The sequence below is a fragment of the Rhamphochromis longiceps genome, linkage group LG14 (assembly GCF_057381845.1).
Source record: "Rhamphochromis longiceps isolate RC_006_pf linkage group LG14, R_longiceps_female_GT1.1, whole genome shotgun sequence".
Taxonomy (NCBI): Eukaryota; Metazoa; Chordata; class Actinopteri; order Cichliformes; family Cichlidae; genus Rhamphochromis; species Rhamphochromis longiceps.
The window spans coordinates 22,830,290-22,857,450 of NC_140570.1; the positions used below are offsets into that span (position 1 = coordinate 22,830,290).

The 27,161-nt window shown below is 41.0% G+C and overlaps 1 protein-coding gene across 1 annotated transcript in view; it reads right to left on the reverse strand.

Moving 5' to 3' along the window:
• Window positions 1-27,161, reverse strand: part of grik4 (glutamate receptor, ionotropic, kainate 4) — a 364,478-nt gene that overhangs the window by 321,492 nt on the left and 15,825 nt on the right. The window lies entirely within an intron of this gene.

The following is a 27,161-nucleotide window of genomic DNA, read 5'->3' on the forward strand; positions in this document are numbered from 1 at the left end:
TGTTTGTCAAATTTGAAAGAGCTATCTAGCAGCACACCTAGATTACTAACAGTGTCAGAGAGAAAAGTGGCGAGGGATCCAAAGGTATCAACTAGTTGGCCCCGGGAAATATGACTGTCAAAAACCACAATTTCGTTTTTCTTTTCATTTAAGATAAGAGAGTTGCCCAAAAGCTATTCTTTCATTTCTCTCATGCATTCTAGGAAGGAGTACAGTGACAGAGCAACATCATCAGTTAGCTGGAAGTAAATTTGTATAACATCAGGATAGCAATTAAGTTACATATTGTATTTTTCAAAGATTAAGCCTAGAGGTAGCATATACAGTGAGAATAACATTGGGCCCAACACAGAGCCTTGAGGCACACCACAGCAGAAGGATGCAGCAGAGGAAGAATAGGTACCCAGAGTGACAGAGGAGGACCTGTTCGAAAGATATGATTTAAACCAGTTAAGGGCGTCACCGCTAATGCCCACTGTATGTTTCTAACCTTGTTAGTAGAATATTATGGTCCACCATATCAAAGGCTGAGGACAAGTCCAATAAGACTAAGACCACAGAGCAGCCTGAATCGGCAATTAGAAGAAGATCATTAAGGACTCTCAGTAGAGCTGTTTCAGTGCTATGATGTGGTTTAAAGCCGGACTGAAATTTATTACTGATGTTGTTCACATCCAGATAGGCCTGGAGTTGCAAGAGAACTATCTTCTCCAAGATTTTGGACAGGAACGGGTGCTTGGAAATCGGCCTGTAGTTCACAAAGTCACTACAGCATGTTTAAAGGCTGGCGGAACATGGCCGGAAAGCAATGATGAATTCATTATAGTTAAAATACTGGGCCCAATTGCATCAAAACCATCCTTGATAACGTGTGATGGGAGAATGTCATATACAGAATTTGTATTTTTCAGTTGTTCAACTATTTACTTAAGGGCAGGGAGTGACACCGGCTCAAGCTGATGAAAAGTTGATAAACATCCAGGGGTGAAAGCAGGGCTCACACCTAAACGATGTGAAAACTTGAGAGATAAAATTTTATCTGTGAAGTAATTTAAAAATTGTTCGCAGAGAGCCAGAGAAGACACCGTCGGCATTTCATGACAGGGATTCACCACTGAATTAAAGATTTTAAACAGCATTTGAGGATTATGGCCATTAGTCTCAATAATTTCAGAAAAGAAAGCTGCTTTAGCCATTTTAGCAGCATTTTGAAACTTCAGGCGGCTGGTGCATAAGATATCAAAGGATACCTGGAGCTTGTGTTTTTTCCACCTCCTCTCAGCTCAGCGACACACACGTCGTACGGCATGTGTAGAGTCGTTTAACCAACGCAGGGAATGGGTTCTAGGACATTTCATTTAATAGGTGCTACAACGTTAAGGATAGAGGAGCATGTGGATAGCAAAGAATTAGCAAAGTCATCACCTGTATGATATGTGGGACAATCAATAATAGTGGGTGCAGAATTAAGGAAGGCCACAGAAAAATTTGCCACAGTTTCAGAATTAATATGCACATAGGGCGTCGGAGGCCCTCAGGGTGCAGTTCTGTATTGCATAAATCAACATCAAAAATAACTGGGAAGTGGTCAGAGATCACAACATTGTCAATGTCCTTAATACAAATGTCCAGGCCATATGAAAAAAACAGATCATGGGTATGGCCTTTAAAGTGGGTTAGTTCATTTACCCACTGAACAAGGTTAAGGGAGTCAGTTAGAGCAAGAAAGTCTTTGGCTAATGGATCATCCTTAGAACAGATATGAATATTAAAATCACCAGTGATAAGAACACAGTCATATTTAAAAAGAACAGATCCTAATAGATCAGAAAAGTCTATGAATAAAAGCCATGTTGTATTTCGGCTCGGGGGGCTGAAGCCTATCCCAGCTGTCTTGGGGCAAGAGGCAGGGTACACCCTTAACAGGTCACCAGCCTGTCACAGGGCTAACACAGACAACCATTCGCGCTCACATTCACACCTATGGGCAATTTAGAGTCACCTATTAACCTAACCCCACTAACATGTCTTTAGAATGTGAGAGGAAGTCAGAGTACCCGGAGAGAATCCACACAAACACGGGAAGAACATGCAAACTCCACACAGAAAGACCCCAGCCTGAACTCAGAACCTTCAGTTTCCAGAACAAACTGTCCTATTTTCCAGCTCTGAGTCTTGAAACCTAAAAAAAAAAAAAAAAAAATGTTCCCTTCATATTTTCTTTGTACCGATGCAGATTTAAAACCATGCATTTTGATTTTCTTCCTTGTTAAGAGACATCGAGTCTTCTTCTGTGGTCTTGCAGTTATTATGGTGCTTTTGAGGTATAAAAATATCCAGACACCCATGACCCACAGTCCTGGCATTCTGAAGATAAGATTTGAAGTTCCTGGTGAACTCTAGAAGAAAGATAGTCTATTCTGCTAAGAAGCCAGCTGAAATGGGACACAAACAACTCGTGAATCAAGGGCATCACTTAAAACTTACTTCATATAATGCTAAATTTATAGTAGGGATGTCTAATCCAAGCAGTGTTGTGTTGGTGACTAAAGACCTCTGATTGGTGACTGTGACTGAAAAGTGAATGATCAATTTAAAACAAATGTTTTCCTTTTATCCATTAAAAACTCACTAACTTGTCTTAAAGCTAGACGTATTTACAGCATACCTTAAAAAGATTAAGATTAATTAACTAAATTGACCAAACTAGATGTGGCCAAAAAAAGTTATTTTGATTACTTACGCTTGCTTGGATAAATGCAGTTGGTCTATCAAAGCTTATGTTATCAAAGCTGAAAAAGGCAGACAGATTTCAAATTTACTCTGAGCCCCTTGAGCCATAAGCTGCGCTTTGCCTGTCTGTTTGCCAAACGTGATCCAGCAACACTTTAGGATTAGAATTCTGCTAGTGTAGAAAAGCTCGAAGTTGAAGTGAAGTCTTGTTGATGAGAAGAGACACTGACAAGGACATGACACACTCATCAGACCACATTTGAACAGGGAATAAAGGGTTTGTCATATTTCTGTGTACATGCATTTGAATAGTATGCACACTTGTATGCGTTTGCATCAGTATTCTCATAAGAAGGGACAGCCTGTGTTTGCACATGCAGACAAACATGCTGTATATATGATGTTGACATGCTATGTATCTCCAGCAGACCTTATCTACACACTAGTGATCCTATTTGTCTACTTTATATTGTGTGTAAAGTAAATCAGAAGCAAAGAAACTTCCATTTTATTTTAATCCGGTCAACTTCTGTGCTCTGCTCCCTTCATTGGTCTCGTTCCCCTCACTGTGTCCTCTATCTATGTTTCTTTCTCTGTCTGCAAACCTCCCTCTTTGGCTTTCTTTTGTTTCCCTTTGTTCCCATGCAGAAGTCAGAATGTCAAATGATCGGGGAGGAGAAGAGACAAAAACGATAGCCTCCATTTTAAGTGAAGAACAACGGCAAGTGAAGATCTAATTACTCTTATAAGCTTATGCCAGCACACTGTGCGAATCCTAAACACAGTCTTCCAATAACCATTGACATTCTGCTCTGAGATGGGAGCCAAAAAACATGGAAAGCTAGGGTGGGGGCAGACAGAAGCGGTGAATGAAGAGAAACTCACTGAGGGGGAAATAAAAAAGGCCAAGAGGGGAGAGGAGAAGGGTGAGGAGATAGTGGGAGCAGGGGGTGGGAGCAACAGAGAGAAGAAGAGAAGTGTTAATGGATGAGAAAAAACAAGAAGAGTAACTAAGTTGGAGTGACGAGAGGAGCAATTTCAATTATCATCATCTAGCACACAACACCAAGTCAGTCTCTTTGAGTTGAATAGCAGAGCAACTCTCTTTGATCCGTTGATGGAGTATGTATGGTAATCACTAAGAGATGTCACTCAAGTGGAGGGCCTTGGCAATGTGGGGGTTTTCTACACACTTATGCCACATTTGTTGTCGTCTATGTCCTTTTGAGTTGCAGATAGTGAGCAAATGAGTGTGTACACAAACATGTAACCCCCTCACCTCAGCTCCACTGCTGCCACCTACACATGCAGACTATTCAAGCATAGGTCATTCCTCCTCTATATTTTATCCAAAGCGAATGCATGATGTGTCTTAATGGAACTCTGGCTACATTGTCAATTCAATCAACCTTAGAGTGACTACCTGGCAGACAGATATTGCTATCTATTTATGGGAGCTAGTTCTTTGTCAAGGTGGCTGAATTATATAAACAGTTAGAAATAATAGCAAACATACAATGCTGTATGATTTTACATGACTCTTGACATCAAATCTGGTTGACAAATCACTGACGTTTTACTGAAAGATTCATGTAAAGGATATTTCTCTCAACACTTGCCTCTTTTGTTACACAGCAATGAGGAAGCCAACAAAGACCAATCATATAACAGCTCCCTAGCATTTTTATCAAGAATCATAAACAAAAGTCCCAAAAGTTTTAAAAGAAGTGTAGAGAACTTCAAGACATGTTGAGGAGGCAGCCATCTAAATCAGCTGTGTTGGATCAAGGACACATCTAAAACGTGCAGGACACCAGCCCTTGAGGCCTGGAGTTAGACGCCCCTGAAATAACACATTACTCTTCTTGAGTAAAAACCCCAACGCTGATTTTGGACTCCATATCTGGAAACTTATTAGTCTTGGTGGCCGTGCTGATTTTTTTTTGAGTCAAACAGTTTTTAATACGAATCAATGTAATGTGGTAATTTATTAGCTAACACTAGCTAGCTTGATTAGCAAGCTACATTCACAAACTGTACTAGTGCAACACATAAAGGTACACATACCAGCTAATTAACTAATAAAACACCAGAAACACACTTACCATAACTGATGCACAAACTTTTTGGATGCTCCGAGCCAGCAGAATAACAATCAGATAATCCTTTAAATAATCCAAAAGGCAAAACCAGCTCACATATGGTGAAAAGACTAGTTTAAAGACTCTGGCAGCATAAAGCATGGACAAAGTTTCTGGGATACAAAAATGGAGCCAAAGTGGAAGTGCCTTAAAACCTCTGTTCTCTCTGACAGCCATAAGATGGTGATACCTCTGATTGCAAAAACATTTCCAGTCCTATAGAATTAGCCAGTGAGTATGTAGATTCACAGTCAGACCCATGCCTCCACATTATGTCCGTTTTTTGGCAAACAAGATGGCGACAACAGAAATGCTCATCTTGAGCATTCAAACAGGACTTCACAAATGTGCTTTGACACAACTGTTGTGATTTGTGTTCGAAGTAGTGGATGAATTCTGGCAGATGGGTAGCTTGGCTCCAGCTGTTAGCACAGCGGTTGGGAACTCAAGGCCTCAAGGGTCGGTGTCCTGCAGGTTTTAGATCTCACCTTGGGTCATCACACCTGAATCAAATGATTAGTTCCTTTGCCTCTGGAGAACTTCAAGAAATGTTGAGGTAATTTAGCCATTTAAATCAGTGTTGGATCAAGGACACATCTAAAACCTGGAGGACACTGACCCTTGGAACCTAAAGTTCAGCCACCCCTGTGCTAGCAGGACACTCATGAATCAAAGTGGCCATGCACCTCAGTCAAGTATCCAGGTAAAAGAGTTACAAATAAATAAACGGTTGGATTTAGCCAACTCCTTTAACCAGTTGGAAGAGCTGGGGAAAAAATTTTTAAACTCCATTTCAGATTATACAAGTAAGGGTTGTTCTTGTATGTGCATGATAAAAGACAGAGGTGCAATTTGTTCGTGATCTCTTTAGACTTAATCCACTTAAAATGTATGTGTTTTCACCTTTATTAACAACAGTTCACCATAAACAATAAGGTGATTGAACACCGGCTTTTCTCTCTATTTGTGTAATTATAAAAGCATGTGTTTCAATATATTAGTAAATTGACCAAAAGCTAAATGAACTTTAATGGAAATAAAGATAAAAGTTTGCACTTTCAAAATCCCAGTTAAAATATAGCTTAAATGTTGAACAGTGTCCTCCAGTCCATTGCAGAGTAAAGTAACACATCCACTCAGTTACCTTTTTGGACAAAACAAAACCAAAAAGCATGATCAAAAGTATGCTGGGAAAAATTAGTCAGACAATTCACTTTCAAAAGAGAGCACTCAAATTTTTTAATTACCTTATATCCAGCTTCCCCCGGGCACCCTTCATCCCAAAGCCATCTGCCCCAAGTGCTGAGCCCAGAAAAGACTAACTGCCCCTTTCAGACACACTCCAGTCAGTCACCAACATCCCTCTGTCCAAACACGAATCACAGCAAACTTAATTAATACAAACAACAGAAGCCTATTTGAAAAGAGAGAAGAAACTAACAGCAAAAGCTTACTGGAATGTTATTTTACCCTAAAAGACATTCTGAATTGGCAGAATATCAATCCACTGTCAGAGATAAAAAAGCAGAAAAAGATCCTCAACGATAACAAGCTCAATGACCACAAATCGGCAGTCAAAAAAGGATGACACACACCAAAAAATTCCAGCTAAAAGAAAACAGAACATGTGGTCACTGTTTAACAGGTAAGGATCAGATAGATAATGAACATTAGCTTTATGAAGATCAAACACTCGGATTTTTATGCACTCTGAAAGTTAGAAATGTTTCTTTGAGAAGGAGAGAGAGCACATCTTGCTCCCTGGCATATATTAACATGCCACAATCTGACAGTGAATGGCACATACAGAATACACAACCGTTTACACACAGACAGACACACACTCATGTTTCATACACAGATAATATATATCATTGTTCACTATTATTCTTTACATTTTAAATAGAAAAATGCATTAATGTATTTGGAGCCTTTTTATGCTCTGTTGCATTCTAGCCTCAAACATTCATTTAAATGTGATTTTTGTCCCCCAACTCATCATTTTACCAGTTGTGTAATCAAAATACAAGTGCATCCCATGCAAATGAGCTACTCTTTTAGGCATGTTTATGAAGGGTGCAAGATTAGATTAGCTAAGTACCAAAGTTTGTTTGTTTTTTTCTGCACAACAACGTATACTGACAATGAGTCAGTATACGTGTACATTCAATGAAATATAGCATTGACTGTGGGTTTTTTTCCAAGACTAACAAGAGAGTCTATTTTGGTGTTGTTTTCAGATATTTGAGCCATGTCACGTTCTTCATCCTGGTGAATAGTTCAGGTACTCTGCTTGGAGAGAAACTGCAATTATGGCTATCAAATGAGTATCTTGTTGTGCTCATGTTCAAACTGTGATATTTACATTCCCTGGCCAGCACGGTGCTTTGTTAGTTTTTATGCTCATGGTCCACAATGAACTCATGAATCTTTAAACCACTGTAAATATACCTTCATTCTATCAACACACATAAGCCATCCTCTAACACCTTACCTTAACTAGACACAGCAAAGAAAATGTCAATGTGTCTGCAGAAACACAAAGATTCTCCTTAAAATGGAAACCTCAGTCACAAGAGCTTTCATAAGGTTGAGATTATTTTTATTTTTCTACATGATGCATTTCACAGCTGAGGCAAAGCTGTCAATTCTCAATGATCTTCTTTTATTAAGCAGATTTCAATTCAAAGGTAAAAGAATAAGATTTTTAAAAACACAAAGAAATAAGTCTAAACAAAAAACACCAACTGGCGGTTAGGCTCCTTTCAAGCTAGCACAGAAGTGACGTAAACCTGTTGACTCTTGTTAATGACAAAGCAATGTGAGCGAAAACACGGCTCTATCCCAGCGGTGCCGTGAGCATTCATGTGGACGACCACCCTATTACAGGTGTGAGATGGGGCTAAATGGAGAAAAATGATGTCCAGTCAGGCGGGTAGGACCCTGTCCCCAAGCAGTTGTTCAGCAGTTTGATCTACAACACGGGTCACCTTGTCCGCCCATTTACAACAAAGCTACAGCACAACTAAACCCAATTCACAAAACACAGGGGAAGGCAAGATGAATCATTGGGTCAATATGATCAGGCGGCCTTCTCTCACCTCTGCGCCGTGTCCTTATAACAGTTAACCTTCACTGAGGGGGTAGAATGGTTTGAAATGCCCCCGCAGGAGAAACCAAGGCGTGAGGCAAATGATGTGTTCATTCACCCTTGGGTACCGCAACTACATTATTCACAATTATCTTTGTATGCAGAGACTCTAGCTAATTAAAGTCATTGTGTTGTGTTTGGCTGGGAGCCTTCAGAAATGTAAAAGTGTAAGAAATATCACCACAAAGAGATCCATGAAACATAAACATTAAGTCTGTTAGAATGAGCACGCTACGCTCATCAGCAGAAAAATGTAGCCAGGGAGGATTCATCTGAAGTGCTGTCGAGGGCATTACAGTCTAGCAGCATGAGCAGGGTTGCATCATGATACCCTTGTAAAATCCTAAGCACATAAAGTATAAGTATACAGGACATAGTAGAGTCTTGCAAATAAATCGAATGGACAGTTCTACCATATTTTATATAGAATAGCGATGTTTTTATATTCTTTATATTTTTTTCCAAGAGGCCAGACATAATTTTGATTCTTAAAGGTATTGAGCTGCTCTCCAGGTTATTTTTTCAAAACAATGTTTTCTTGATTAATTAAGCAACTTAATACTGACCTATGAATCACACAAGCATAAGGCATCTAACTCCACCGATGAACCAGTGTTGCACTGACGTAACAGAACCAATGTAAAATTATCTTTAGCCGCTTCGTTACTAGGAGCCTGTCACACAAACACATCATTGGCCAGGTTAAAGACCTGACACAGGACCTGAGAGATGCTGCTGGCCCTTCAGCTGAGCAATTTATTGTTTACTGAAGAAGGAGATCAGAAATATTCTTAAACCCTTAAGGTAGGAAAACAAGGCGGAAATGCTGAGGTATGCAGAGGAACTGAACTGAAAATCAGACCTTACAGAGGGAATAATGCAAATTAAAACATTTTCATTCAAATCATTGGCTCAGTTTTAATCAGTGGTGTTGGATCTTGTCAATTTTGATGGATGATGAAGGTAGAAAAGTACCATTAGTACCACCTGAGTGGCAGCAGCTTTTTTAGCATGGTGATGCCAAATACACTGTCAGTGCAGTAAAAGCATAACTGGATAGAAAAACACACATGGATTGGTCTCCCCAGAGCCGGAGTCTCAAAATTACTGAAGCAGTGTGGGATCATTGTGAACATAACAAAAGAGACAATGTCTTTATATTTTTTGCGAATGATCATGGCACTAAAGCCTCTTGGTTGTCATACACTGATTAGTCTATACAAATGTGCTGATGGCATCATATTAAATAAGTCAAAATAAAATTTAAGAGACTATTGCTGAAATTTAAAACACATAAAAACACTGTGCTAGGATTTAAGAGCAAAGTTATTCTAAAGTAGCCATCATTAGCAATTTGCATGACTTGGGTTTAATAATCAATGCAGCTGATTATTAGTAGCTATATCTGTTTATCATTTAAGAACTCAGAATGGACTAAACACAAACCACTACCTGTGCATTTTTGTCTAGTATCTGCAGTACTGGTGCCTGCTGACTCGGGCCTTTGAATCGTCATCAGGAGTTTTCTGCCAACGAACAGATAACAGGTGCTTATTAGATAATGGTTCACTAAAGAGCTACCAATAAAAAGGTTGAATTTAATTGTTTTAGGTGCTGTTAACAGCAAGGATGAGGTAGATCAAGATGAGCTGCTTTTAGTCAGGAGATAAAAAAGGACTATAATGAACAGCAGATGTGGTTTACAGCAGTAAATAGCACTTTTGTCATATACAACACTCATCACATATATAACTTTATACAACAAAAGAAGCATGGATGACTGGATAAAGCTTGTGGCCTATGACTTTAAAGAACCTGTGTAAGGAAAAAGAAGTAATCGCTTTTAAAATTATATTAGCGTTGGTTATCACTTCAAAGGTGTTTGTCTCAAACTGAGCCCTTTGTTATGACTAATATGTCTTTATTGAGAACTTCATTTAACAAATGCCATTTTCTGAGCTTTACATTGCTTTTGATTTATTGCGCTGGCATTACAATTAACCCCGAGATAATATCACTGCACACTGAGAAAAAGGCAGCTAGGAGCTTCTTTCCATTTTTTTTCTCCTTCCGTCATGGTAAACCACACCATCCCTGCAGTATAATCATTATAACATTGTGTGGGGGGACCTGACATGCTTCTAATGAGATGTCAGCTGAAGGAGCAAAGAAAGATGCTGGATGTACACTTGCCTCTGCACATGTTCCAAATGAAGTGCTGACCTGACAGAGCCATACTTCATGCTGACAACCTCATAACCCCCCTTTAATGATTATGTGAAGATATTCAGTGTATTTATCATAAGCCCTACATGTACCTAATACTGTACATTTGGATGTAAAAGGTTACATATATCACTGTTTCTGTGTATTTTTTAAGAATTCAATTTCGATAGGAGAAAAGTTGGATTTATGGGGAGGTCAGTTGTACAAAGCACCTGACCCATATTGAACTCTGTGTGTGTATATATATATATATATATATATATATATATATATATATATATATATATATATATATATATATATATATATAGGTGCAATGAAGAAGGTGTCTAAGAAGTACAGCAAGCTGCTCGTACCTGAGGCCTTGGAGACTGCCAATCAAAGACTCACAGCCTTGGCCAGCCCCTTGAAGAGGTATACCAGAGAGATAGAAGGCAGGAGAATAAACCAGCTGTTCTGCACAGACCCATCCAAGGTGTGCTTGGAACAATATGGGAACAGCCCCATTAAGGGTGGAGACGGAGTAATACTGGAAGAGCATATGGAAGAAGGACGCAACCCATAACAACAATGCTCTGTGGCTAGTGGATCTAACAGAACACCACAGTAACCTCTGTGAACAGGGACCAGTAACCATCATAGTGGCTGACATCCAAGAAAGGGTCTCAGATATGAAAAGTTGGGACAGCACGAGGCCTCGACATGATTCATGCTTACTGGCTGAAGAAGCTGACTGTATTCCATGAGCATCTGGCAGCTGAACCAGTTGCTAATTATCAAGAGACACACAGAATGACTAACTGAAGGCCGGACAGTCCGGATCCCCAGAAAGGACCACTCCCATCCAACTACTGGCCAATAACTTGCCTCAACACCACATGGAAGCCCCTGTCAGGCATAATAGCAGGTAAGATGAGCAGGCACATGGATCAATAGATGAAAGGGGCACAGAAAGGATTTGGCATGAATACCAGAGAAGGGAAACACCAGCTACTTGTATACAGAGCATTCGCCCAAGACTGCAAGACCAGACTGACCAACCTGTGCGCCGCCTGGATTGACTACAAGGAAGCCTATGACTCGATGCCCCACACATGGATCCTGGAATATTGAGAACTATACAAGACCACCAGGACACTAAGAGCCATCGGGAACTCAATGGGGATGTGGCAAACCACACTAGAGGCCAACTTCACCTATAACACAAGTCACTATCAAGCGCGGGATCTACCAAGGAGATGCCTTCCTAGGGTGGTTGAGAATAACCAAGTTAAGATCTTGTGGGACTTTCAGATACAGGTGGACAAAATGGTGATGGCTAACCAACCGCACATAGTGGTGGTGGACAAGCAGAGGAAGCCCTAGTGATAGACGTACCAATGCCAAATGACAGTAACATCAGGAAGAAGGAACACGAGAAGCTGAAGAAGTACCAAGAGTTCAGAGAACAACCCAAGAAGATGTGGAGGAGGAAGGTAACAGTGGTCCCAGTGGTAATCGGAGCACTCGGTGCAGTGACCCCCAAACTACGCGAGTGGCTCCAGCAGATCCCAGGAGCAACATCCAAGATCTCTGTCCAGCAGAGAACAGTCGTAAGAACAGCAAATATACTGCGCAGGATCCTCAAGCTCCCATGCCTCTGGTAAGAGGACCCGAGCTTGAAGGATAAACCAAACAGGGGCAAGAATTTTTATGTCTAAAACCAACCATTTCAATAAATGAAATACTTCAGTGCATCACTATTTACAGAATATAATGGGATTTCACATTTTAAACAAACAAAAACATTAACTCAGTATAATCTATATATTGTTGTACAGCCACTAATATCTAATATATGATAGGTATAATTGCTTTGCCACATGGAAAGTAAATAATTAACCTTTTATTGTCATTTGTGATTTTTTTATTCTTACGTGTGAATAAATTGTTCAAATGTATTTATTTTCTAGCATGCCATGTCCTTTGTTGGAGGTTTAACCTTCCCTCAAATGCTTCTCAAATATTTGCTAATTTGTTCTTTGACTGCAGACTCATAAAATACTGTGTTCTAACAGCCTCACTGCCCTTGTCCTTTCTGCTCTGTCTTTTCTTCTGTGCTGCTGATAAGTTTATTGAGTGATCAATAATTAAACAAACATTATTCAATAAAGCACAGTCCCACTCATTTGAGAAACTTGATTGTCAATAATGATAAAAAGTTGGTTATTAGCAACACTGTCAGCCTTCAAAGAATAATAAATTAGACAGAGCAGGACTGCTAAATGCGAGACATGCATATAAATTGATCTTTTCACAGCAGACAGATGAGAGCTCATAATGACAGAATGAATGTATTTGGTAACACAAACACAAAACTTGATAATGACAGTGTTGAAGAAAATCTATTTAGTGTGGATTGATTACACCATGGCTATTACCCAATCAACTTAAAAATGTTAGCTTGGATAATGATACCAATCAGATTTCTCAGTGCATCCTTGGCATAAATAATACCTTACATGCAATCTAAGTTTCACATCATGTCATGACACAGTCGAGTTAACAGGAAAGTATCAAATCTAATCAAATTTAATGCAAAAAGTGTTAACAGGCAGCATGAGGCAAAGGAAACAGAGTATCTGTTAGTTTATTAATTGCTATCCATCCGTTAATTTTTTTTAAGCATACTAGAGGTCCTAATTGCAGTAACGGCTAGTAATCAATTTTCTAGTGTGGGACATTAGAACTTTACAGTATTCAACCGCAAGATTCACATTTCAGTGGTGTCATCACTTATCCGTCTAAATCACTGAATCCTGTAAGATATACACAGGCAGCAGCAATGGATAAACAGACAGACCGATCAACACCAGACACTGAAATAGCCATTTATAGAATTTTTGATTTTAACTGGTCAGGTGCACATGTGGCCAATCATGAGACAGTCAACTCAAATATGAGTTGAGTTTACAGCAGCTTATTTTTAGTTAATTATTTAATGGATTATATATCTTTCTTGTAGCAGAGCACTTTGTTTAGAGTTGTTGGATGAGTGAAGCTCCTGTAAGTTTAGTGATTTATTTTTATGATAATCATCAAATTATTATTATATTATACACTAAAGAAAGGATTTTTTGCTTATTTGTGCTGCCCAGTATAGTAAGAAAAACAGATCAGGCAAAAATTAGAGAAAAACTGGAAAACAGAAATGGACAAGAAAACTGCAATTAGTGCACATCTACATGAAATGTTGACTTTGATTAGCCTGCATTTATTGACTTTGCTTTGTACATTCAACACACAGGGCTGTCTGTAGGATTGGGTGATGGAAAACTATATTAAATACGAGCCCACTAGCTCTTTCTTTATTGGGTGGTGGGTTTGGAATGGAGCCTTGGAGTATGTGTGGTAGGTGAGAGGAAGAAAGAGCAAATGTAGTCACAATGTGTAGCCAAGGACTGCTATTAAATCCACATTAAATCCACTGCCACGGGTAAATTTGGTCTATTTTGTTCAGGTGACAGGACAGAAGGATGAATGAGTAGTTAAACAGCTGCACGGGTAACAGTGATATATCTTTTCCACTGCCTGTATAGAGGCAATCAAGTGATGTAGCAACCATAGCAGGAGTTGCTGCAAGCATCCCACAGGCAGATGACATCAGGGTTCACTAATCTCTGTCTGCACCTTCCTCCTTCTCTTCTTCCTCTGCTTGTTTAATCAATACCAGACTCCACAGCACACACCAGGTTTGAACAGGCTACTGGTCCACTGATCCCAATCTCTACCCTTCAGGAGATAAGGCCAGTACAGGAAGGACGGTACAATAATTGCCTGCAACAAAATCGTCAGAGTTTTACTTTTTTCCCCCTCTCAGCTCGACTCATTAGGCTGATTAAGATGTTAACAGGGAAGAGAAGATCTGAGGAAACCTGCTAATTCTAGTCAAACTAGACCAAGCAGCTACAACAGACTAGATAAAATACTATTGAGCATTACTTGTTTATGACACCTTTCAGCCTCTAATCTGCCCCATGCCTATACCTCTTTTCATTCCAGGTATCAACATTTTCAGCTACCCAGACCACCTCCAGGGCTTGCATAATCACCACCACCGGTGTTTCAGTTGGTACACCTAATACCATTCTTCAGTGGAGGAATGGGGGGGAAAAATTCTAGCAACAATTCCAGGAGGCAAAGAAACCGGTGTTTCCTGTGGGTGAAAAAGATGGCACAGGAACAGATGTAGCCCTGTATCATGTAAACAAGGCAGGCAATTTCGCAAAACAGATGTTGCTCAAGCAGGACCAAGCGAGGATAGATTGGGATGATAGAAGTTGTCCATCAGCAAGTTTACAGAGTTGCCTCTCAAGCAAAGAAATGATTCTGCACAAGCCATCCTGTATCTGCCCACTGCCCAAGTGACTCAGCAAAGAGATAAGAAAGGAGTCAATCAGATTATATAAGATGGCAACAGAGAACAACTAAGAGTAAAGGTGTTTTATACTTGCAGTTAAGAACAAATTTGTAAGGTGTGTACTGAAATGTAGTGTACAGAAGTTAGTACTTTGAGATAAAGAAGAATTAAGAAGCAGGATCCCACTTCAAAGTCCAGCAAATGGTTTAGACTGTCCTAAAAATCCACCAGTGGCTTTGAAATTTTGTAGAGGAAATTATGCTTTTCTCAAACCATTAATATTCTTTGCTAATTTATCACAATGTAAGTCCTAATAGAGACTAATTTGCGATGTACATATTAGGAAATCAGAAGCTTTAATAACTGCTAATGAAAATTGATTCCCCAGCTTTGAGAACTGGTTTTGAGAGCAACCCGGGCCCTTACTTTTAAAAATAATACTTCAAAGCATTCCTGGTTTCAAATATTACACAAACCTAATATATGTAGCAGATCAAATAATTGGGATTAAGTGATCTGATTAAAAACAGCTAATTAACATTGTGCTGCAGACATCATTAACATGAGGGGGTTTTCTTTTTAATTTACTATCTTAATAATTGTGGTTCTCCACATCAAACTGCAAAGTCATGAAATGAAAGCCCAGAAACTTTGTCAGAACAAGGGAGAGCAAAGATTCGTTTAGCAGCAAAGCAGTGGTGATGAGGCAGCAAACACGAGTGGAGGGAAATATAAAGCTTTAGTAGAGTAAACAACACATATTACAGTAAGTGGTTCAAAAAAAGCTTGGAGTGTAACATCCAGATAAGAGTCCTTTATCGTACCACCTGTTCTGTAAGAAAACAGATCTCTTCAGCTGGTCCTACAGAAGGACTTTATGTTTTACACACACTTGATAAGCTTACATGAATTTTTAAGAGCAAAAGCATAGCAAAAGCTGTCCATGTGTAGTTTAACTGCAAGCCTAATTTCTGATGCATCTTAAAATCGATATAGGAGAAAAAAAAAATATTCTTTTATATGTGACACAGCACAGGAGAAACATGCCAAACACAAACTGATAATCCCAGGTTAACACAAAAACAGCTAAGCAATGACACAATCAAAAACCAGTCGCACTTTCTAATATTTCCAGTGTATTTAATATTAACCTTCATGTCTGCAGATATCTCTCATAAACGCCAAACAAACAATGCTCTGTTTTCTCCAGAAAACCTCTCAGATGTAAGGGCGCAGCCCCCACACTGCCATACACACCCGAGGGTGCAAACTGGCCCGTTGTATAGCAAAATTTGATCATTTAGTGATGCTGGCAACTTTTCCATCTTTAGCCTGGGGACTGTGATCGATGACAGTTTTATTGAACGTGCTAGAAACAAGTATTTATCTATTTGCACTGTCTCTAAACTTCAGCGATAAAAAGATTGAACACAGCTAGAAATCTTTGATAACGTCAGCCTTGATTTCACGCGCTGCATCACGTTTTTATACCTACATCTCACTATCTCCTTTGGTGCGGTAGAAAGAAAATGCAGCAACTTCAAAGCAGTAACCTCATGACATTTTACACGTAGTCTTTATATGCTTCATGAAGAGCTTTTACAAATCGTGTAGCTGTGTACTGTCACCAGGAGGCAGTGTAAAAAAAAAAAAACATGGTCCAATTGGCAGCTTTTTGTTTATGTTTGTCCTGTAGTCGGTCCTTTAGCTTTGCCCCTGCTATATGGATAACTGTTGTTTTTTCTTGTTTGCATTGGATTGAAGAGTGTTAACCCTTTTAATGCCTGAACCATGAAAAAAGCAGAAAATTATATTTTTGATTTCATTTTCTTTCATTTTTTTATGGGGCGTTAATTAAACTTTTTTTAAATTAATTAATCAGTTGCTATTCTTGGCAATTTTGTTTTGTTCTTTTTGTCACTTTGTTTTGTTTTTTGCAACTTATTGTTTAAAAATGAACTGTGGAATTTATTATTAGTTTATTAGTGCTTTTTAGTTTGTTTTGCTCTGTAAAAAATCATTTTCTTCATGGCAAACTCTGTTGCTCCTATTCCTCTTCTCCAGCTTTTCGATGAATCCCCATTTCATCTACACGCGGTGTCATTACCACTGAATACACTTTGTATCCAATGGTAACAATGCTATGTGTACACTGTGTATCCAGTGGTAACGGGATCCAACCTCTACATTGGTTGGATCCTACAGTTCCTCTCTCTATATAACCATATAGAGGCGATCGTGGCTCAAAGAGTTGGCAGTTCGTCTTGTGACCGGAAGGTTGCCAGTTCGAACCCAGTCTCGGTCGTTGTGTCCTTGGGCAAGACACTTCACCTGCCACCAACTGGTGTTGGCCAGAGGGGCCGATGGCGCGATATGGCAGCCTCGTTTCTGTCAGTCTGCCCCAGGGCAGCTGTGGCTACAACTGTAGCCTCCACCAGTGTGTGAGAGTGAATGAATAGTGGAATTGTAAAGCGCTTTGAGGGCCCCGAAAAGCGCTATATAAATGCAATCCATTATTATTATAGATCTACGTGTGAAACCACATATCCAGTTTAATGGACAACATTACTGAAGATGACTTGAGCTGTGACATGAGCATCTGATCACAAAGCAGTGGAATTTCTGGAGCTCTTTGGCCACGCCAACACAGTGTATCACTCATTACCTGACCTAAGGGTCAAAAAGAAGAAAATCCATATCAAACAATGCAGACTTTCTTCATAACGTGCAAGTCGATGAGACACTGTAGTCTACACATGGACAGAAGTGAGCCTGACTCTTCTGTATACCAAAGTATTCTGGAGTCAATTGTGAGACCATCTGTCCAAAAGCCTAGCAAAACTAGGTCATGAAACAGCACAATGATCCCAAGCACACCATCAAATCTGCAAGAGAATGGCTCAGATGGAAAAGAATTAAGCTGTTGCAATGGTCAAGTCAAAGTCCAGACCTCAACCTGACTGAAATGCTGTGGCAGGACCATAAAAAAGCTGTGCTAAAAGCAATCCCTGCAAACCTCAATGAACTCAAGAAACTTTGTAAAGAGCAGTGAGCCAAAATTCCTGCACAGCAATGTTAGAGACTGATAAAGTCATACAGAAAACCATTACTTCAAGTTATTGCTGCTAAATGTGATTCTACAAGCTACTGACTCATAGCAGTATAGCATAGGGTAATATGTCATGTTGTTGTTCATCTGAGGTTATATTTAAATAATTTTGACACGAACCATATCATTTTTTACTATATTCTGATACCTAAAACTTTCTTTTTTATCACGACTATATATACAAAAAATGTAGTTATCTACAATTATAGCCACATTTAAATTCTGTCCAGCTCATAGTAGAGGGGGTTTTAACCATATTTTACCCTGCAACGCCATCTTTATATCATTTTTGAAAATGACTTTGAAATGAATGAGAGCCCAATTAGGCAGTGAGCTGACAAGTACACATTAGAAACTCTTTTTTGCAACACTTTTCTTAATGCAACGGCGAAGACTTAATGCAGGCTATGGAGAAAAATTATCCATGCATTCATGAATATCATGCTTGAAAAGGTCAGGAAAAATGATTCTGTAATGATAAAGGATCTTACGCAGTAGAGGAGTAAAGAGTGTGTGTGTGTGTGTGTGTGTGTGTGTGTGTGTGTGTGTGTGTGTGTGGCCCACAGTGTTGGCTAAATCATAACCTTCAGTCTGCAAGACTCTAATTTTCCAGTCTCCTCCCCTTGCAGGTTACATAATGTGATCAGCATGAGCATACAGGTAATTATAAGCAATCTGTTCTGCACCTTTTTATCTCCCCTGCATCTCTAATTATGAAACACATGGATGAAAGAGAAAGCTGTAACAACCCAGACAGAAAGGGCAAGTAAAAAAAAAAGCCTTTTAAAAGGATAATCACATATGGATGTATGCAAGAGTAAAATCTTTGGGTTGTTGGGCTATCCACAGTTAGCAGATCTGTATTTGAATGTGTGTTGGTATACAAAAAAATCTACAGACTTATATATATCGCACACATCTTCTGTCCTTGCAGTAAGAAAGAGTCCAGCATATCTCTGGGGTTTGGGGTTGTGGAGATAACCCTTCATCCACGTCATTCACATCCACTCAACTTTCTTTTTTGGAGACTGTCTCCTCCAGCCATGGGATATTTTTAGACAAATAGATGCAAAAAGCTTCCACTCTTAAGTTCAATGAGTTACTCAATCACAGGGACCGCATAAGTGTGGCTGACCATTGCTTGATTTACTGACTCTTCAGGCTAGTGAGTTACAATGACCTAGAGTTTCTTTCTCATCAGCTCTCACCCTTGCCTCTTCCATACCTCTTCCACAAGTTAAACACACTTTCTTTTTTCTGCAGATGGCACAAAATATTTTGTGCAAGTGTGTGATTAGCTGTCGTCAATTCAGTCTCTTTTTGTGTCTGGCCATTACCAGAAGATACTTGGTGTGACCAATGACCAATAAAGCTATTGCCAGTGTTTTCAAGCTGTTTCATGAAGCAAATATACACAAAATGTACTTTTTTTTTAAAAAAAAAAATGCATTTTGGGAAATGTTTAAGCGAGCGTAACAATTGAACTTCGACTTCTCTGAACATTAAGATAACCGACCCCAGTTCTGCTTTTCCAGCCAGTTAATTTTTGCATGGCCTGACATGCAAAATGGCTGTGCTATTTTTAGGCTTTTTTTATCTCTTGCTCTCTCTATTTAGTGCCATTTCTCTGCAAATCTGATAGAAAGCCTAGAAACCATCAAGAAGGGCATGCAGTCACTTCTTTTCACACCTTTTACACGGAAACATTGCCTCAGTTCACATCTGCGCTATTCATATATTGAAAATAAAGTGAGAACAGAGCTTTAAGGTCAAGCAAGCTTATCACATCTAAAATGCTATTAACACCCTTACTGTCATCTGCTGTGCTCATCAGAATGGAATGAGTTCACAGATTACACACAATCCTAAGGCGTTCAATTTGAGTTCCCTGACGGAGTGAGTCTCTCTTCTCCATTCCAAATCTCTCAAGTACCTCCGTAACCCCCTGAGGAGGCCCCCATCTGAATACTGATGTATTCATTCTTCACGTCAGAACAAAGTGAAGAGCCATAATCCCAAGGCCCCTGCGCAAGGACGTCCTCCTTGAACCATAATCACCCTTACATCTCTTATCAGCCCCAGCCTGGAGAACATGATTAAAAAGTGGCCAGGACATACTGCCTCTGCACCTGGGATATGATTAGTCTTCCCTGCCGCATGTCAATCAAGCTGAGAGGTGCAGATTTGCAATGACTTGTGACCCCGACCAATTAGAATGACTGGAGAGTCACATAGCATATGCTGTACATTAAGTGGACCTAGCAGAAATAGCCAAATTGCACAAAGCTACAGGTGTGTGTTGATGAAGACACAGCTCTACACTTTTGACTACACTTCGGGAGACAGGCTGAAATCAGCTGCAACTGATCAGTTTCTATTCAATTCAATTTTATTTATATGAAGGTTCAAGGTTCAAGGTTCTTTATTTGTCACATGCATAGTTATACAAGTATAACACACAGTGAAATGTAGCCTGACACGCTCCTCGACATGTGCAAAAATTGAGGGGGGGGCTGTAGAGGAAGAACATTATATATATATACAACAAAAACACCCAGCACGCCCCTGCGGGCGGTTTATCCTTCAAGCTCGGATCCTCTACCAGAGGCCTGGGAGCTTGAGGGTCCTGCGCAGTATCTTAGCTGTTCCCAGGACTGCACTCTTCTGGACAGAGATCTCCGATGTTGTTCCCGGGATCTGCTGGAGCCACTCGCCTATCTTGGGAGTCACCGCACCTAGTGCTCCGATTACCACGGGGACCACCGTTACCTTCACCCTCCACATCCTCTCGAGCTCTTCTCTGAGCCCTTGGTATTTCTCCAGCTTCTCGTGTTCCTTCTTCCTGATATTGCTGTCATTCGGAACCGCTACATCGATCACTACGGCCGTCTTCTTCTGTTTGTCTACCACCACTATGTCCGGTTGGTTAGCCACCACCATTTTGTCCGTCTGTATCTGGAAGTCCCACAGGATCTTAGCTCGGTCATTCTCCACCACCCTTGGGGGCATCTCCCATTTTGACCTCGGGACTTCCAGGTTATACTCCGCACAGATGTTCCTGTACACTATGCCGGCCACTTGGTTATGGCGTTCCATGTATGCCTTGCCTGCTAGCATCTTGCACCCTGCTGTTATGTGCTGGATTGTCTCTGGGGCATCTTTACACAGCCTGCACCTGGGGTCTTGCCTGGTGTGATAGACCCCAGCCTCTATGGATCTTGTGCTCAGAGCTTGTTCTTGTGCTGCCATGATTAGTGCCTCTGTGCTGTCTTTCAGTCCAGCTTTGTCCAGCCACTGGTAGGATTTCTGGATATCAGCCACCTCCTCTATCTGCCGGTGGTACATACCGTGCAGGGCTCTGTCCTTCCATGATGGTTCCTCGTCTCCCTCCTCTTTCTTGGGTTTCTGCTGCCTGAGGTATTCACTGAGCACTCGGTCAGTTGGGGCCATCTTCCCAATGTATTCTTGGATGTTCGTTGTCTCATCCTGGACTGTGGTGCTGACACTCACCAGTCCCCGGCCCCCTTCCTTCCGCTTAGCGTACAGCCTCAGGGTGCTGGACTTGGGGTGAAACCCTCCATGCATGGTAAGGAGCTTTCTTGTCTTTATGTCAGTGGCTTCTATCTCCTCCTTTGGCCAGCCTATTACCCCAGCAGGGTACCTGATCACGGGCAGGGCGTACGTGTTGATGGCCCGGATCTTGTTCTTACCATTCAGCTGACTCCTCAGGACTTGCCTGACCCTCTGCAGGTACTTGGTGGTTGCAGCTTTTCTAGCGGCCTCTTCATGGTTCCCATTCGCCTGCGGGATCCCCAAGTACTTGTAACTGTCCTCTATGTCTGCAATGTTGCCTTCTGGTAGTTCAATCCCCTCAGTTCTGACTACCTTCCCTCTCTTTGTTACCATCCGACTACACTTCTCCAGTCCGAACGACATTCCAATGTCATTGCTGTATAGCCTGGTAGTGTGGATCAGTGAATCGATGTCTCGTTCACTCTTGGCATACAGCTTGATGTCATCCATGTACAGGAGGTGGCTGACAACTGCTCCGTTCCGTAGTCGGTATCCGTAGCCAGTCTTGTTAATGATCTCACTGAGGGGGTTCAGGCCTATGCAGAACAGCAGTGGGGACAGAGCATCTCCTTGGTAGATCCCGCACTTGATGGTGACTTGTGCTATGGGCTTGGAGTTGGCCTCTAGTGTTGTACGCCACATCCCCATTGAGTTCCTGATGAAGGCTCTTAGGGTCCCATTGATCTTGTACAATTCTAGGCATTCCAGTATCCAGCTGTGGGGCATTGAGTCATAGGCCTTCTTGTAATCAATCCAGGCAGTGCACAGGTTGGTCAGTCTGGTCTTGCAGTCTCGGCTGATTGTTCTGTCTACCAGTAGCTGGTGTTTTGCGCCTCTGGTATTCTTGCCAGTTCCTTTCTGTGTCCCGCTCATGTATTGACCCATGTGCCTGTTCATCTTAGCCGATATGATGCCTGACAGGAGCTTCCATGTAGTACTGAGGCAGGTTATTGGTCGGTAGTTGGAGGGGACCGGTCCCTTCTTGGGGTCCTTGGGGATCAGGACCGTCCGGCCTTCAGTTAGCCATTCCGGGTGTCTCTCGTTAACTAGCAGCTGGTTCATTTGTGCTGCCAGACGCTCGTGGAGTGCAGTTAGCTTCCTCATCCAGTAGGCGTGAACCATGTCGGGCCCTGGTGCTGTCCAACTCTTCATACTGGAGACCCTTTCTTGGATATCTGCCACTGTGATGGTTACTGGACCCTGTTCAGGGAGGTCGCTGTGGTCTGCCCTCAGATCCTCTAGCCACTGAGCATTGCCGTTATGGGTTGCATCCTTCTCCCATATGCTCTTCCAGTATTGCTCCGTCTCCAGCCCTTGCCACTGAGAGTACACCTTTGCTGGTTCTGTGGAGAACAGCTGGTTTATTCTCCTGCCTTCTATCTCTCTGGTGTACCTCCTCAAGCGGCTGGCCAAGGCTGTGAGTCTTTGCTTGGCAGTTTCCAAGGCCTCAGGTATGGACAGCTTGCTGTATTTCTTAGGCACCTTATTCGTCGCACCTTTCTGCAACTCCGTTAGTTGGCTAACCTCTCTCCGTGCTACTTTGATCTTGCCCTCTAGCCTCCTTCTCCATGGAGGGTACTGCCCCTTGTGGCTGTTCAACTTGTAGCCAAGCATCTCACTGATCACTGCTGCCGTATTGTAGATCAGCTTGTTAGTGTCGGTAATCGTGGTTGTAGGTATTGCCCGTAGTGCTGCATTAACATCATCTAGCAGACCTTCTGAGGGTACTTCACGTAATCTTGGTAACCGGCTACGGGGGATCCAGGTTTCAAGCTTGGCCATTCTCCTATCACACTTGGGGCTATGTACCCAATCTCGGGTGGGGGTGATGACCTGGCGTCCTGACTCCTCCTTGCCGTAGCATTTGTGTTGTACCTCGTCAATCTCTAGCTGTGAGAGCAGTCCCTTCTTTCGAATGTTGGAACACTGAGCTACTAGTTGTTTCGCCGTCATTGTGGATGTTGGGTATCGAAGAATCCATAGGTCCCTCATCCTATTCATGTAGCCCCTTCCGCCAGGGTTACTTGCGTAGTAGCATTCCAACAATGCCAACAATTCCACCGATGCCTTCTTGTTCCAGTAGCCCACTTTTCGTCAGGGTGCCCTGGTTCCTCAACACCTGACGCGGACCTTGTTGATCCGGGCGACGTCCGAGCCGGCATGCCTTCATATTTATCTGTCTCGCTCATGTCTGCGGTAGGCTTGCTTAGCATAGGGGGTCTAGCCTTAGGACCCTTACTGGATACAGACGCCCCAGGCAGGAATCGAACTTGCGATCCTCTGTTCCAAAGGCGTGTAGTCTAACCACTACGCTATCCAGCTGCTCATATATATATATATATATATATATATATATATATATATATATATATATATATATATATATATATATATATATATATATATATATATATATATATATATATATATATATATATATATATATATATATATATATATATATACACACACACATACACACACACACACACACACACACACAGGGTGAATGTGCAGTAGTAGCAGCAAGCAGGTGAATTCTGTACATTAATATGAATAGACATCTGACTATTTTACAGGATAGACAATATAAACATGTTTAAAATTAAAGGAATTTGAAATGTACATTGTTCCTTGGTTTAGTGTCTGGAAGAGAGTCCTGTCTCAGTCAATTATAGATGATGTGAGATGATGTGAGCGGGCGGGTGTGTGTGTTTAGCGCCAAATATAGCGCCAAATCACAACAACAGTTGCCTCAGGTGCTTTATATTGTAAGGTAAAGACTGTATAATAACAGAGAGAAACCCCAACAATGAAACCACCCCCTTTGAACAAGCACTTGGCAACAGTGGGAAGGAAAAACTCCCTATTAACAGAAGAAAGAAACCTCAGACAGAACCGGCCTCGGGGAGGGGCAACCATCTACCGTGTCCGGTTGGGGGTGAGGGGATTAGTGGCAAACAAGTGAGGCCCAAATCTGTAAGGAAAACCAGGATAAGGCAGAGGAGAGTTGAAAGAAATTAAAGTGAAGGAAGCAGACAGAGAGAAGGAAAATAAAACTGTGCAGGGCGCGCCACCGTGCAACCAGATATAGCTAGGGTTAGAAACCTGGAAAGCATAGTCACTCAGCATTTCTCCTGAGGGACACGTGAAACTACAGACATTGAAACAGTAAAACTCGCGAAATGGAAATCAGATCGAAGGAGGGAAGAGAGGCAAAACGGAGAATAACACCAGGAATCGTTCCGATGTATGTTTTTCACATCGTGTCTCCAAGGGAGTTTTGGTCCATCTTTTGCACAGCTTCACGTTACACCAGGAGCATTTTAAGAGCGCTGCATTCTGCATGGGGTCTTTTATTTTTGAAAATTGACAGGTTCATTATGCAGTTCCTTAGTCTGACTTCCCACCCTCCTGCTGCATGTGGAATTGCAAGCTTAGTATTGAGTGGATGAGATCAGCTCCTATGGTCACATCGGGTCTAGAATCCAATGCAGTTGTGCCCCATGTATTCACAGCATAAGGCAATGAATGAGCTGCAGAACAGCAACCGCAAGAATGGCAGTGTACTTAAGATCACCATGTTCAGCTTTAGTTTTAGTTTTAGTAGTAGGACCTGACCTGATCTAAGGGGTTTTTTTGTTGTTGCTGTTTGCTTGTTTTACCCCTATGGATTAAATGGGCCTGAAGAATTTATTGTGCACCGGTGTCTCCCTCAGTCTGCATGGAGCATCCAACTCTACTGGGAACGGCTTCCAAGACAACAGGTTGGACTTTAATAACAGCAACACAATAAATATACAGTATACTACTCCGATTATTTTGCTGTGGCCAACAAAAAAGGCAAGTGTACTTCTAATATTCATCTTAAAGAATTTAAGAGAGGAGGTGGTCTGGCAATAAGAGGAAGAACAGAGTATTAAGCAGAGAGCACGTTTCTTGTCTGCAGCACTATAAAATACCCATTTGGATATGATTCAAAAGATAATATTGATGTTTGATAAAATTCACATTCACAAATCAAAGTGAAGTGCAAGGCTGCCAGCCGAGCTGGCTGGCATACAGGTCGGAGAGGGGGAATTAGGAATGCACGGAGGGCTGGTTCACAAGATGGGGAGCTTTAGGAATGATGTACCAGGATCAATTCTAACAATGTTCATTTTCTGCATGCACCATTGGGAAACATAGTCAAACAGAGATATATTAATATGATAGTCTTCAGGCCTGAGACCTGGAGTGGAAAACTTGAGTTTTCCCTGAATAAATATTAATGTAATGCGATATTGTACTATTTACCGACTCTGTCTCACATCATAGTGCGTGTAATGGGAGCAGTGTGTAGGGACAGTACCTTGCTCAGGGGTACCTCAGGGTAGCCGTTAAGTGGATTCGAACCGCCTACCTTCCGATCATGGGGCGACCACTTTACCTACTGAGCTATCCCTGCCCCATGTCATGCAAATGACACCACACCGTGCTCATCTCAAACACAAATCCCTGGCAGTTTAAGCCATCCGTGAAATTAGAGGTTAATCATGGATGATTACCTCAAAAAAAAGTGTTGCAAGATTTGTTCAGTCCACTTGTATGTCCTTTATTGGTTCCCAACTTTAATGTGTTATTGTTTTGTAGTAGTGAAAATCTAACTTCCCTTGTAGCATAATAATGAGGATGAGGCTAACACAAGAAAGCCATTTATCTGGCTCAGCATGGCACAAAGAGAAATTATGCATCTCTCCTTCTTTATGAGTGTCTCAGGCCATTTCTGAACCCGTTATAGACGTGCTCTTGGAAATCCATCCTGAACTAAAGTGACCTAAAGAGCTTTGTGACACTGTGTTAATAAATGACTGCATACTGCCCAGGTCAATGCAACAGCTTTAGTTTACCTTGAAAGAAAATGATCAATATGCCATCTAATTTGTACACTGCATGCCACTGAGTAGTACATGAGGACTTAAGAGTGAAAATAAAAGAAGACTGCCCTTCTAACCTCAATCTAAGTAAGTTCTTTTTTTTCTTTAAGAATTAAGTTATCTGTTTTAGGTTTCATCTCTCTTCTAACTCAGATGTTCCATGCTATAAGAAAAGAAAGTGCTCTCTCTGTTAATTCAAAGGGTCCTTACCAGGTCTTAAAATTACATAAATACAACCTCAGACTAACAATATGAAACTGTGTGTGAAAAATTAAAGTGTGTGAAAAGTACAACCTATGATTTAGTCGCTCGTAAAACCACTTTCTGCAACAGTAACTCAGAGTTATTTTTTTTTTTTTTTTTTTTATGACTTTTTTTATAAAGTTCATTAAGCTTTTGGGGTATTTGTTTATGCACAGCTTAAATCAGGTATGTATCATAAGGCCCATATCTGAGGAGCTAAGAGTCCGGCTTGTAGTACTGGGGTGTAGTAATTCAATAATGTAGTTGGTGCCCCAACCCAAGAAGGCAGTAAAAGTGAAAAACAAAATTTTAAAATGACATCTAAGCTTGACATTTAGCCAGTGCAAAAGCGTTATGTGATAACGTGTGATGATTTATGGGAGCTAGAAGCCTTGCAGTAGCCTTTTGGACAGATTGGAAGTGATTAATAGATACTTTGATCAGACATGAAAAGAGTTTGATACAATAATCGAAAATGTGAAGAGATGAAAGTATGTAGCATCTCCAATTCATGTTTTGGGTTTAGCAGTATTTATTAGATCAAACAAAAACAACAGTGGGTTAAAATCTTGATGTGAGAATCAAATCTCATAAAAATGATCAAAAATGACCCCAAGGTTCTGCACATTACCATCTATAGTGGAAGAAAAAGACTGCAATCTCAGTCTGA